Source organism: Phalaenopsis equestris, unplaced genomic scaffold (genome assembly GCF_001263595.1).
Source record: "Phalaenopsis equestris unplaced genomic scaffold, ASM126359v1 Scaffold000002, whole genome shotgun sequence".
NCBI lineage: Eukaryota > Viridiplantae > Streptophyta > Magnoliopsida > Asparagales > Orchidaceae > Phalaenopsis > Phalaenopsis equestris.
Genome location: NW_018164444.1, coordinates 79,791,748 through 79,807,047, shown reverse-complemented (window position 1 = coordinate 79,807,047; position 15,300 = coordinate 79,791,748). Strand labels below are relative to the sequence as shown.

The following is a 15,300-nucleotide window of genomic DNA, read 5'->3' as shown; positions in this document are numbered from 1 at the left end:
CCCCAACTTCCAAAAAAAAATTCTTTCATATCCTCACCCACCTCTCTCAAGTCTCAAAACCTGAACAATGCGACCAAGAAAACACATGTGGAAACCTACTCGGAAAAAGATATAGCGGAAGATCAATCAACTGCAGCTGAGACTTGCAAAATTTGATGATGACACACAACAATGCGACCAAGAAAACACATGTGGAAACCTACCCGGAAAAAGATATAGCGGAAGATCAACCAACTGCAGCTGAGACTTGCAAAATTTGATGATGGCACAAAGGGAGAGATTACCCTCAATCGTGATCTGGAGAGTCGAATGGGAGAAAAAGATGAGGATCTAAATCCATTCCAAAAGGATCACTGCGACGCTTTGGAATCCAGTATCATAGGAGGCCAAGAGAAGAGACGACATATGGAGGGCACAAAAACTTCGAATAAAGGTGGATCTACGAGAGTTCATTGGAGGTATGGATCCAAATGACCTTAAGAAATGAATGCAGTCAATTGAGATAATCTTTGAGTACAATGAAGTGCCAGTGAATAAGATGGGTAAATTTATTGCCATCAAACCGAAAAAGAGCACCTCCAGGTGTTGGAGAAATTTACAGAAAAAGAGAAAGAGACAAGGTGATGACAATATTACCAAGTGAGAGAAGATGAGAAAGTAGATGGAGAAAATATACCTCCCTCCTCATTACCACCAGGATATGTTTCTAAAACTCCACCACTTACAGCAGAGAGACTTATCAATGAAGGAGTTGAAATACACTTTGACTAATTGCAAATGAAGTGTGAGTTAGTCGTGCCAGAGAAATATACCATAGACTGTTATCTGGGGCGGTGAAACCCCGTTATCTACAACATTGTGCAGAGCAGAGAGACTTATCAATGAAGGAGTTGAAATACAATTCGAGTAATTGCAAATGAAGTGTGAGTTAGTCGTGTCAGAGAAATATACCATAGACTGTTATCTGGGGCTGTGAAACCCCGTTATCTACAACATTGTGCAGTTACAACCCCTACTGATCACTAGGACATGACCAGACCTTATGTTTAAAGGAAGAAAGATAACAGAAATAGAGCAGGAAACAACCTACATTAAAAAATGCATCCTAATTCAAGCAATCACTTGTAGTTGCAACTACCGACAAGGGTGCATCAAGAAGAAGTGGGAAGAACGAACAAGGAAGTGATAAGATAGATTTGAGTTGAAAGAAGCCGAAAAAGGGTAGCTTGTCCAGTACAGTGCCTTCCATGAGATGTTTCATAGGTCATGTCTACAAACACAACCTCCAGCTGTCCCCCAAGTTAAGTGGTTCCATTCACAGAGCAAGGCGTCGTCGAGGAAGTGGAACAGAAAGCAGAGAAGAATCCAGAGAAGGAATTTCAGCTCCAGGGATATGAGGGAGAGAAGATAATCATATGGAGAGTCCTACAAACAAAGCCGGAGAAGGATCATTGATGGTCGAGGCACAATATTTCTCGCACCAAGTATACGGTGAAGGAAAAGTTTACAGTCTAATTATCAAAGGAAAGAGTAGTGAAAATGTTGTGTCTACATTGATGGTGAAGAAACAAAGGTTGGCCGCACACAAGCCTCATCAATCCTACTCCCTTACCTGGTTGAAAAGGGAAAACGAAATACGCGTGGATTAGGAGTTCTTGGTTTAATTTTTGATTGGGAATCAGTTACAGGAGCAAATTTGGTGTGATGTGATCCTTATGAACGCTTCTCATATTCTATTGGGGAGATCATGACACTTCAACCACAAGACTCAACATGACGGCTCCAAGAATACTCATTCATTTAAGAATGATGGGATATCCATTGTGCTTTACCGATAAGGAAGCGAGAGGAGCAAACTTCACAAAGGGCAATAATCCCGAGAGCCAACTTCATGCAGTCTGTACGAGATGCTCCAGTTGCAATGACATTAGTCCTACTAGAGGGAATTGAGGAGGTTGAGATGCCAACACTTATACAACCACTCCTATGTGACTTTCAGAACGTGATGATTGACAGCCTTCCAGAGAATTGTCACCATTTACAGACATTCAACATGCCATAGATCTCATAACCGGATCAGTATTGTCAAATCAGCCCGCATACGGATTGAGATATGCAGAGCACAAAGAGTTACAACAACATGTACAGGATCTTGTAGCAAGAGATTTGGTCAGAGAGAGTATCGATCCATGTGTTATTTCCACCTTAATGGTACCCAAAAAAGACGGATCATGAAGGATGACTCAGGCCATCAATAAGATTACTATCAAGTACAGGTTCGCCAAACCTCGCCTATACAGTCCCTTGGATCAGTTGCACAGAGCCATTGGATAAGATGAGAGAGCGGAAGACTACTTTCAAGACCCAAGACGTTTTATATGAGTGGACAGTCATGCATTTCGAATTATCTAATGCACTAAACACGTTCATGAGATTGATGAATCGGGTGTTTCGGGCCTACGACGGAAGTTCATAGTGGTGTACTTCGACGATATTCTAGTAGTTATTCTTGTATACAATAGATCCGAGGAGGAGCACTTGCAACACTTGAGGACGGTCTTCAAGATTTTGTGATTATGAAAGTTAAACACTCATCCAAAGAAGTGTCACTTTCTAATAGCACGGCTATGATTTTTGGGTTATATCGTATCTAATGAGTCTAATAGCACGGCTATGATTTTTGGGTTATATCGTGTTAGCATTCAAATGGACCCCACAAAGATCGAGACCATTGTAAACTGAGCAACACCCCAGTCTTTTATCAAGTTGAGGCAATTTTTGGGGTTGACATCATTCTATAAGTGAGTCATCAAAAGCTTCAATACCATCACCTCGCCCCTGATATAGTTGTTGAAGGAGAAGTTTCGGTAGAGAGATGCAGTTCATACCAGATTCGACACACTGAAGAAGGTGACTAAAGCACCACTTTTGGAAATACCAAACTTCAATCACTTTCAATGTGGAGATTGAGCAGTATTGAGCCAACGAGGCCACCACATAGCATTCTTCGGAGAAGATGATGAGTCAAGGAGGAAATATTTGATGTACGATAGGAGTTCTATGCAATAGTGAGGGTTATTAATCATTAGAGCCACTACCAACTGAAGAGCTAGTTCACCTTATCCATGGATCATAAGGCTTTGAAATTCTTGAACCAGAGCACACTGAAGGGATGACACACATCTTGGGTAGGGTTCTTGGCGGCGTTCCAGTTCGTGCTTAACCACAAGACAGAAAGCCAAAACCGAGTAGTGGATGCACTGAGCCGACATCACTTGCTGATGTCATTGCAGACTCAATTCATGTGATTTGAGGTAGTGAGAGTTATACAAGACATGACGATTTTAGAGGGATATGGAAGCGGTGTCAGAAGAAGTCCACCAAGCAGCACCACAACGTTGATGGTTATCTCTTCCACCAGAATAAGTAGTGCATTCTGAGGTGCTCGCTGAGAGAGTCTATCATTCAAGAAAGCCACATTTGAGGACTTGCAAAACACTTTGACAAGAATAAAACTCTCGCACTCATGAGGGAACGCCTCTTTAGGCCCAAACTAACGAGAAATGTGGAGTGGTATTTTAGGCAATGTCGGATTTGTCATGTGGAAAAAATCAGAGGACAAAATGCAGGACTACACTCCCCTACCAATACCAGAGCCTTGTGGGTGGATGTCAGCATGAATTTTATGGAGGGTCTCCCGAGGACGCATCAAAATAAGGATGTTGTCGTAGTTGTGGTGGAAAGATTCTTAAGATGGTTCATGCCCTGCAACCGGACGTTGGATGCATCGCGTGTCGCTGATTTGTACTTCAAAGAGGTGGTGAGACCTCATGAGATACTCAGGACCATCACTTCCAACAGTGATGTCAAGTTGCTGAGTCACTTTTGGAGGACTCTATGAAAGAAGCTCGACACCAAGCTTCAATTCAGTTCAACAGCTCATCCGCGGATGGACGATCAGATGGAGGTAGTAAACAAGAGTTAGGGTGACCTTCAAAGATATTGTGGGAAAGAATATTAAGCAGTGGGATTTGACTTAAGCTCAAGCCGAGTTTGTTTACAGCAAATCTATGAGTTTGACCCTGGGAAGCACTCTATTTGAGATTGTGTACAGGCGCAACCCGCACATTGCACTTGACTTGGTACCTCTCCTGCCAAAATCAAAGGTTAGTGAGGATGCTGAGGAATAGCACTCTATTTGAGATTGTGTACAGGCGCAACCCGCTCATTGCACTTGAGTTGGTACCTCTCCTGCCAGTGAGGATGCTGAGGAATGGGTGCAAGAAATTCAGAAGCTTCATGAAGTGGTAAAGGAGATCCCTAAGCAGAATTGCAGGCACTAGGAACGTGCAAATAAGGCATGGAAAAAAGAAGACCTAGTATGGATTCGATTGAAGAAAAAAAGGTTCCCCATGGGAGCTTTTAGCAAAACTCAAGCCCAGAGCAAAAGAACCTTTCAGGATTTTCAAGGAGCTGAACGACAATGCCTAAAAAATCGGCCTACCAATGGACTACATTATCTCTGCTACCTTCAACGTGGCAGATTTGGCTCCTAGCTGCGAGCAGCCAAAAACTTTGAAAAATAAGGTTGAAGTTCCCTCAACCCCGGGAGACTGGTGCATGGCTTCCATAGATGGGGGTGTGTGCGGATTAATTTGTGTGAACCAAGTGTAGTGAGTTGATTTGTGCTAACCATGGATGGTCAAACCCCTTCGACAAGCCATAATAGTGGGGAAATGGGTGAGTGGTCATGTAAGGGATTGGAGAGAATAGATGAATGTGAGAAGTGGGCAATTACCAAAGTTGTGGGTAACGCAGAATTATATGGATTTGTGTGTTGTAAATTTTTATTTAAATGTATTGTGTGGAATGAAATAAATGTTATATTATAAAAAATATTCTGTGAATTTGAGAGAAAGACTCAAATGGTAGAGGGGTCTAGTGGCTTCTGCAAGAGGAATGATTTGGTGATCATTGCTCACCACTAGACTTTAGTGAATTTAGTGATTTTTATTATTTTCTTTGTTCAAATTCTTATGTGACTTTTTTGTTGATGTGTTTTAAGTATTGTCAAGGAATATTTTGAGTCAGTTTATTTCATTTTTCTTCCGTATTCAGCCCATCAAAATCTCATTTCAATCTGTTATACACATAGCTTAAATTCTGCCTGATCCTACCTAGTTAGAGGTTTAGCTTCATTTGTATGACCTAATCCACTACGAAAAAAAAACAAATTATTCAAAATTAATCTATATTACTTATAGATTAATTTTCATATAAACTCCACCTCTTTTATGTATGTTTTAGTTCAGTAAAAAGTCCAAAACAAAATCATAGTTTTCTTTCAGTACAGCTCCCAATTCATGTTTCTCCACTTTTTAAATATAAAAAAATATCAAAATATTTTCAAAAAGCATAAAGATTTTCTGATATAAACATTGGGATCATGTTCATCATTCCAAAGTAGAATTTCTAAGTTTCTTTTGAATTTTTAAATTTCCAATATAAACATTGGAACAAAAATAGGAAGCATTAGTCAATTCTGCCTAAATTTGATCTAGTTAATATTTTTCATTCTATCACTCTATAAAATCCTCATACCCTCATTCGCTCTAAATCATTCATATACATCATTTTAAACATTCTCGTAGAATTTTACAAAAAGATTTTTTTTGGCCACATCAGGTTTGGTATCTAAGCACTGGGTGTGAGGAGTTTTAAGAAGGATTGTGGCTAGTTTGACATTACAAGGCTTGGAAGGTTGGAGAAGACATTTAGATGAAGGAGACATTATTTATAAGTGATAAAATTTGAATCCCAATAGAATCCAAGATAGGACAAATATTGGTCGAGCATCAGAGGAATACACAAAGATTTGGCAACAAGATATCGCCCTTTGAATGATTACTAAGAAAATAATTTGCAAACATAATATTACAAAGCTTTCATATTTGTATTTGGCCATTATATTATTCTCATAATATTTTTAAATATATTATCGTCTTTTATGATTTGATACATTTACATCATGATGTCTTAAATCAATTGTTATGTATAAAAAATCAGATTACTTAAACCAATTGTTATGTATAAAAAAGATAATTATATCAAAAAATGAATTCAATCAGGATATGAAGGAGATCAAGAGTTTGCTAAATGATTTGAAGTCAATGTGAGCCAGATTAAAAAAAAACATGAACTTTGAACTACAAAAATTAAACCCTGAAACCATAATTAAAATTGACAACAGTTGTCAATGCTTCAACCCAAAAATCAACATTATTTATTTTTAATGGTCCTCTACTCAATTTTAATTATTATTTATTACCTCCACAAGGGTAACACACTTATATGATTATGCCAATAATAGTACTAATTAGCAAATGTTTTCAAGTTAACTCATTTGCAAGAAATAGAGAACTTCCATTGATGTGGTGACCTATAATAAAATACCAACATCTACAGACACTCCACATATTACATGTCACGATAACTCTTCGAAGAAAAGTTGCTTGGGGTCGGATGAAAATAATGTGGCACGTAACGCTAACTTCAAGGTAAGGCCCACAATCATAGGAGGTGGACCCGAGGTGGACCCGAAATGATGCCCACAAGCACAGGAGGTGGACCCAAAATGTGGTCCATGAGCACCAGGGTGAAATCTGCTACTAGAGCACAATCTAAGAGAGATGCTTCATTTGTCATATGATAATTGGTCCACCAAAATGAGAAGGAAAAGAGAAGGCAAAGAGATTAAGATTTACATAAACTATCCACTTAATAGATGGAGCTTTTGAATATATCATTTAAATCTTCACGAGCCTTCTCGGGTAAGCCCTCATTATAATAAAAACTATTATTTATCACAACCCGGCCCCAAGCTTGAAGTTAATCAAGACGGAAAGAACAATCAAATGATGAAATATAAAAAATTTTTACATTCATTCTATCACTAACAGTTTACAATCCAAATAAATTAAAATAGCCACACAAAAAAAAAATTGACCAAATAAAAATTTACTTTTCAAGTTGTTGATCTTGCCCACTGTACAATCATATCCTCTAGTACCCATTTTTTATTCAAAATATTAAACAAGAAATTGTTAAAATAACATAATGAGTTATCTAAGATAACCCAGTGAAACAATCACGCCTCTAAATTATAGTAACGTGAAAAAAAAAGACAAAAGATGTATGTTGGTCTTTCATATTTCACTATAGGAAATCATATAATAATTTAATCATTTGCTCAATGAAAATAATCCAGAATTTTGTATTCATTAACTTTAACTTTTCAAAGTTTAAAAACTTACATGTACATCATACTCTTAACTTTAACATCTGTCTTATAAACACTATCAAAACATAATCTAACATGCCACTTGCCAATATAATCTTGGCAGCACAGCGATTCATGATCTAAATTACACGATTGCCTGAGATAGAAAAGTGTCTAATCACCAAAATTGATACTCTCCCGTCAGCACAGCGGTTAGTGATATAAGTTTCAAACTTATCTGGGGTGATTAGGTCTCTACTCACCCCTGATCGATATTATTCCGTCGGTGCAACGACTCTTGATCTAAATTTTAGGTTTAAGTTTCTGAATAAAAGTTGAATACTATGGGAGATAATGTTTACAAAAGACAAGATTAACAATCTGAAAGGTAAACTACTATTTGGTAAATTAAATTATTTTTTAGTGGGACAATCAATTTATTTGGATTGTAAATTATTAGTGATAAAAAGAATGTACAAAAATTATAAATTTCATTGTCCGACTATCTAACCTCGTCTTATTTAATTCCAAGCCCCGAGTGGGTCGTGACAAAAGTTATATCAAAGAAAAATATTTATATTTAATAAAATGAATCTTATGAAATCATTAAGATTTTTTAATTAAGTTATAGATAATACAAATTAAAATTTTAACTAATTAGAATACTTTATTTCATTTCAAAATTATGGATCATCAGTGGGAAGAAGTCATGAATGTAATGTATGAGTTGATATGCCCTACAATTTGACAGTTGGTGTCAATGCATTTTCTATATGATGGATATTGTGACTCAACTGAATAGAAGTTCTCATTCTCAAAGTAGTAGTAATGGGAGTTTAAGCTCTTTTAGGATACGAGACAACATTATTATTAGAACTAGCTAATGATGGAGAAAATTACATAGTGTATGACATGTCCACCAAAGAGAAGAGTTATTCTTGCTACATTTGTATTTGAGGAAGAACTTGAGAGATAATGGCAAGGGAAATTACAGTAGAAAGTTGGAATCAGCTTAGCCACTCAGTAAAATGGGAGAACTTCGTGAGAACCTTCAGAGATTAAGTCAGCCAGAAGATAGATCATGATAACATTTGATCATGTAGTATGAAGTGAAGTTTACTATGCTCTCAAGACATTCACCATAACTCATTCATAGGCAACGGAGAAATGTCATGGGTTCTTTTCTAGATTGAATGATTCAATCGGACAATTATTAGTGTCATCTAGGATTGAAAACTATTTAGTGCTAGTGGAGAGGACCAGATGAGTGAAAAGCAATTTTCAGTGGACTTAAAAAACGTGGGGATTTGCACAAGAGGAAGAGCTTAGAAGATGTGGCACTAACAATTCATTTTAGACGATCTTGCAACAACACTAAAGAGTCATGTGTTAAATGTGGGAAGTTGCACCGTGGTGAGTGCTTATTTGGTTATAAGTCATGTTATCTATGTCAACATCCTGAACACCAAATAAGGAACTGCTCTAATTCTACTAGAAGGTTCACATCAAATGCTAACTTAAGAAGAATTGAACTCAAAAAAAATTTCAAGAGAGATCTACTTTAAAAGTGGTCAACACACGATAGCAGAAACTGGCATAATAAATCATAAAGAGCAACAAAAATAGAACATTTGACCAATAGCATTCCTCAACTCATCAAGAGTTTGAAGAACAAGTTGCTATTGATGCAGATGTTATATGAGCGTCATGTTAGTTATCAAGTATTGAGTACTCATATATGTTTCCATTTTAGAAGTTAAGTGTTGTAATAGTTATCATATTTAGAATGTGTGGTTATTTTAGTTACGTTATTATATCTCAAATATTTGAGGAATGTTTAGTTGAAATATATTATCATAAATATTGAATTTATCATAAATGCTTTTATTATCACTTAAAAAAATTAGACATTCTTAAAAAATTTTTGATAGTTCAAGTTTCATATACATAATGATCAACTTTTGTGAAGTTCATAAATAAATTTAAGGAGAAAAAATTGTAATAACTGTATAAAAACATATAACAAAATTATGTAAATTCAAGCAAAGACTGATTCGATTTTGAAGGGGGGAGACATGCATTTGAACTGTACAAGGACGAGAAGTAGATGGTGAGGGTGAGGAACATCAAGGGTTTTGAAACTTAGTCGAAGTGATGACATATCGGCAGGGCTGTGTGTGGTTAGGCACAATTGTAAGAGAACTCAATAGTGAAACAAGCGAGGTATCTCCCGTGAGTGTTGCAGGTGTACGTCAAAGAGGAAGAAATTCCTTGAAGCATTGTGGTTGTCGCGTGCATCTTGGGCAAGATATACGATGACACCACTTGCATGCGTGTGAAGCTTCGACACGTGTGTGAAGTTTGATGCAAGAGAACAGAGTCTTTGCTTGCGAGAAGGCCGAACCAAAGCTTTTTGAATAGCTTTTTGGACAGCAACTTATTTTTCAGCAGCTTCGCAACTATTTTTTCAAACAGCCGCTACATGAAGCTTAAGTTGTCTTCTTAATTTGATCGCATCTTCTACAAGAAAATTCAATCAGCTCTCTTAACATTGAATTGAAAAACTGAGAAGTGGTAAAGGTGCACACTAATGGGAGAAACCCTGATCACAGGATTATTAGTTGCATGTGCTCCCTCCGAGGTGGCAATCCATGCGACAACTGAAAATTTTCTACAAATTATTGTAGGAATGATTGGATCAATGTCGGAGTCTCTGTCAACCCTGTGTGATATGTCTGCCATGCAGCACGATCAAGAGCAAACCCTACATCCTGTATTGCCCTAATCAAGATCTTGAGTGTCACCAAGACCTTGCACAAACTATAGTCACCGGGAAGCACCACTGTCTTATTTTCCTCATGGAATTCCAATGTTAGGAGTTTCTAATTCATCTTAGTCTCCCCCAAGGACTGCAACAATGTCGTACTCAATATCACGTTAGTGCTCCCTAAATCCAAGAGAAGAAATCTCCATCACCTGAATACCTTGCAATATTAAAATCACTCATTTACAAAACTTCCCCTATTCTTCTCCACTTGGCCCATCCCCATCATGACTCCAAAACTTCATGTGTCAACCATCTCGATCCCACGACAAGCGGTGGTAAGTTTGTGTGAAACTTCACGATTTCTTATTCATTTTTTTTCCAGGGCCGTGAATCTCTCTTGCATGGACAAGAACCACCCCTCCATGAACAGGAAACACTCATCTATTCCGGATTTGATTTGGCTCACCTCTCCCTCTAATTTCTCCTCCAAAACATCTACTTTCTTGGTCGTCATTACTACCAGGATGATTTTTATCACAGAGGCAGAACTCAAATATATCGTGATCCTTTTGTTGGCTTTCCCTGTAGTTGGAGCAGCGATTGTATCGAGAGGTTCGGTCACAAAGGCGAGGTCGTGATCCTGTATGCCATTTGATTTGTGAACGTATCCGACTGCGATCCCATCGTTGGCTTCCCAGATAACTCGAATCGAGATTGTATCGAGGTTGAATCATGAAGACAATGGAACTCTTGTTCGCCATGATCCCGTCATTGGCTTCCCAAAATTTTTGAATGCTCTGATACCACTTTGATAGGAATGAGACAAGTTTTCACATGAATTAGAGCAGAAATTATGGATTATATTGATACCAAATCAAAACGATACAATCTTGAATACATGATAAACACCTACAACTCGAGAGGTAGGTGATCTCTCCAAAACCTTAACCCTGAAATTCAAGACAACAATTACACATAGCATAACCCTAAACATATTAAGCTCCATTTATACTCCACAATAATAACTAAAAATAATTAAATTGCCTTTTTAGTTTTATGTCTACCATAAGTTTTCAAATTATTTGGAGGACAATTTCGTAGGCGTTGGTCTAACAGAATCTTCATCATAAAAGAAAAGAGCGTGCTCATCTAAAATTTCAATACATCAAGGAAATGGTGAAAAGAAAAAATTGGTGAAGACCAAAAGGATTTCAACAAATCATAATCATGTAGACAGGCTAAATAAGATATCAACCAAAATTAAATTTCACAGTAGTGTTCAGAAGTTGAATGTGGTTCTAGGAGTAGTAATTTTGACAAAAAGTTGTTGCCCTAGGATGAGTAAGTTTCATATTAAATTCAAGTGGGGATTATTAGTATGGTTTATATTTATTTAACACAATTTGCATTATTTGCAACTAACCCAATAGATTTCAAATTTTAAAAGTTGCAGGTTGGTTATTAAGTGACTAGGTTTCACTTTTGTTGAACTTTGTGTGGCTGCTGTAGCCTTGAATATGAATTACATAAATACCTTAAGTTGTCATGTTTATACCAATATATTTTGAATTGTATTCATGCTATTTTCCCTGTATCTTTTCTTTTCCTCTCCTTTTCTTCCTTTTATGTTACCGTTGAATTCTAGAGCAAGAACAGCACAATTTTGTTGTCTTCCTTTTGTTAGTTTCCTGCAATCATGTCAAGCCTCTCCAACAGCTGCTTCTATTCTGCACGAAGAAAGCTGAAAAAAAATCTATTACATGTTTAAATCATCTCAAATTATCCAAAACTGCATAAGACTAAGGGTCTGTTTGGCACAGCTATAAGTGTATTTGGCGTTTTCAAAACGCCACTCCACTGTTTGTTTCGTGCGTTCGCATAGCTTATCGGGAAACGTTGTTTCGCTTCTTTTAATAGACGCGGCCACGAGATTGACCCTGCGGGCCCGCGTCTTCATTCTGCGTTTAACATTTTTTTCCCTCGGGTGCCTTCCGTCTCCGCTCAACCAGGGATGCTTTCTCCGTCTCCGCTCAGCCAGTTCTTAATGGCTCTGGCAGCCCTATCCTCCCCTTACTTAACAAGCATCAGGAGCACCAGATCTTCTACCGATTCCTTTCGGAGTTATCCACCCTCTTCTCTCTTTTTTCCTCTCCGCCATCGCAGACTTGCAATCCTAATAAAAACCAACGCTTCAAGGCTTCCTCTTCTTCCTTCATCTCCAGCGCGAGTCCTGGAACTAAGGATGACATCCTTAAGCTTACCTATCTAGAGGTTTGCTTCTCTGTTTTCTTTAAATTTTGTCAGACGAGTTGAACGCATTCCTTTTTACCAGGGATTATGGACCGTGGATGGGGTGAACGTTTTGTTGGATTCCATCTTGGTTGGTAATCTGGATTTTGGCGTGCCTTGGCTGTATGAAGCCGCCAAAAAGGTTTTAACAAACTTTCGGGCAATTTATTCCACTATTTTCTTGCTCTTCGTTTCATATTGATTTATGGGCTATACTGTAATGATATGAAACGGCCTTAATTGTGTATTAATCCCCTGAAGGTAGCTTGAAAATCTCCCTGAGGTAGATTGCCTGCTTAGTTTTAATTTACTCTATAGTTTTGTGAAGTTGTTCGTTTAATTATCAGGTCTTCACAGACTAACACAATGCATAAACAGTTTGTTGGATTTCACTTTTTTAGCCTCACTAGAGGCTTGAAAGAATTCACAAACATCAATTACTTTATAAGCATCACACCATTTTCATTAAACGCACATTATAAATACTTTTATGTTGCACTTAGTAATTGAAGGTAATTTTGCAATAGATGAGCATTACAGATTTGAGCTTGCCATATTTTAGTGCCTTTTCAAAATAATTTTATGTCTTCACTAGAAAAGCCTACAAACCTTTTTTTAAAAACTAAGAGTTGTTCCTCGATAGTGATTGGGGTTCGATGGTCTCCATGGAGGACGGTGTTGTTCGTTTCAAGCTTCTTCTGCATTTTAAAATTAATATTATTATACTTTTAATTGTAATTTTAATATATTTTTTCCCTTTTTTTAGGTTTCTTGATACTCACTTTTAAGTGAGAAGTATATTTTTTGTACTGTTATAAAGTGATTTTTTGCTTCATTTAAGTGAGAAGTATATTTTTTGTACTGTTATAAATTGATTTTTTGCTTCAAAACTATCAAATATACAGTCATGACAGTTCTGTTGCAAACAACACTATTGCACAGGGGCAGATCGGGTTCTGTTGCAAACAACACTACTGCACAGGGGCAGACCGCAGATCGGTCATTTATCCAGAAAAAGTTGCAACTCAGTTGTTTTCCAAACGCACAAATCAAAGAGTCAGCCAGCTTATCTGAATCGGTTGCTAATCAGCAGTTTATCAGGATAAGATACTTATCTGGATAAGCTGTAGTTGCCCCAAGCATACCCAAACCATTGAAGGCGGAAAGCTGAAGACAAATTGTGGTTGTTGAATACTACAACAAACATGACATCGTCGAAGGAAAGAGAATTCATAGGACTATAGAAATGCAATTCAAGAAATTGAATACTGGGAAAAAATAAGACCAATTGGTGTGGAGAATAAGTTTCAGCACGGGTTTCAACCAAGAAGTGTTGAAAGATTGATGCAGGAGATTAACGTCGGGTCGCAGTAATGTAGTTGCTAAAGTACACAGTCTCTTTTTCTCCTATATGATCCCCTTTTTTTCTATTTCCTTCTTATTTATCTATTAGCTATTATATATATGTGGTTTTGTTTGTTTGGGGTTAGCTTTTGATTATTTCCATATATTAAATTTTTGTCAGGGCAGTCATCGACATCTATTTCCCCTCTGAGTGTTGTATCTGAGAGATTAGGCGGTGCTCTGGCTGTATCTCTCTCCCGATGTGATGATTATCTTGCTCCTATTCCCTTCCGCATCGTCCCACGCCGCTCGTTGCCGACGTACTTCGGTGCAACCGCCCGGAACTACACTCGATTTGTCGTTTTCTACAGTCCTCAGCCTAACAGTCACCTTCACCTACCTTCTAGTACTGCTCTCACCCAAACCGCACCTCCTTCTCGTTATCCCAGCCCTCACACCGTGTCGCTGCTGCCCAAGACAACCAAGGAACAACTCATTCTTCTGTCCCCGTCGCTATCCACCCCAAGCCTCCACAATTGTCCTTGCATTTCTGCACCTTTCTAGATATCAGATTTGTTGAATTGAAAATTAAAAAGTTTAAAGTATCTCTGGTTAACTACTAATATTTCGGTTACACCGTTTTAATTACTTTAAGACAACTCACGATTCAGATGAAAGTTGTTAAAGCGTTAAGACTTAGTTATCAGAACATTAATTCCAATCCCTCCCTTTAATGAGTATTCACATTTCCATTGAACTAATTATATAATCTCATTAAATATTCAAGATTCCTAACATGAGGCTCTTTAAAGTGTACCATCAACTCAATTATGAAAATTACTTCAAGGCAACTAGCATGCATAACTCCCTCCCTCGGACTTATTGTCTATCCTAAGCATGCCACTAAGAAAAACTGCAATACATAACAAGAGCATAGCATATAACAACCGAAATTGAAATAAGAAAATCCACCATGATAAAACATCATAACATGGAGATCAATGCATGTGAACAAATCACTCGGGTGAAAATCCATGAACTTCATATGACTTGCATAAGTAACACCAAAAATATTCAAAACAAATCCAAATGGAAATTCAAAACAACATTCAAATTAAATTTCAAAATATATTTTACAAATAAATTTCAAAATAAATACAAAAAGCAGCACATGCTCAACATATTAGATGATGTTTGGGTTGCCTCCCAAGATAGCGCTTGGTTTAACATCCTCAACCTGGCCAAAAAAACTTCCTCCATGATCAAAATTCCAATTTAGTAGTCCTCGATTAATCGCCCAATATTTTGTTGTCCCCAAGTTTTTATTAAAACCTCATTTTTCAATTTTTCTTACAATTTTTCTTTCTCAATTTAATAGTACTTTTCCAAAGAGTGTGTAGAGAATTTATTCAAATTATCATTCCTAAAAGTATTTTCTATATCCAAATTCTCTCAATTAATTCTCCTACCTGCAAATCAATTTTTTTTCTATTAGTTGCAAGAAATTAATACCTAGAAGTTAAATCAAGATTTCTTAAATTCCGAGTTGGGTTTTTACTAGATTCTTCAGGTTTGGGGTCTAACTCTAATATGTTAGCTATCTTCCAACTCTTTCTCGTGG

General features: G+C 37.2%; 1 protein-coding gene across 1 annotated transcript in view; it reads right to left on the bottom strand.

Annotated features, from left to right (window-relative positions):
- The window catches only part of LOC110032718 (2-isopropylmalate synthase A-like), a 77,544-nt gene that overhangs the window by 45,556 nt on the left and 16,688 nt on the right, over nt 1-15,300 (bottom strand). The window lies entirely within an intron of this gene.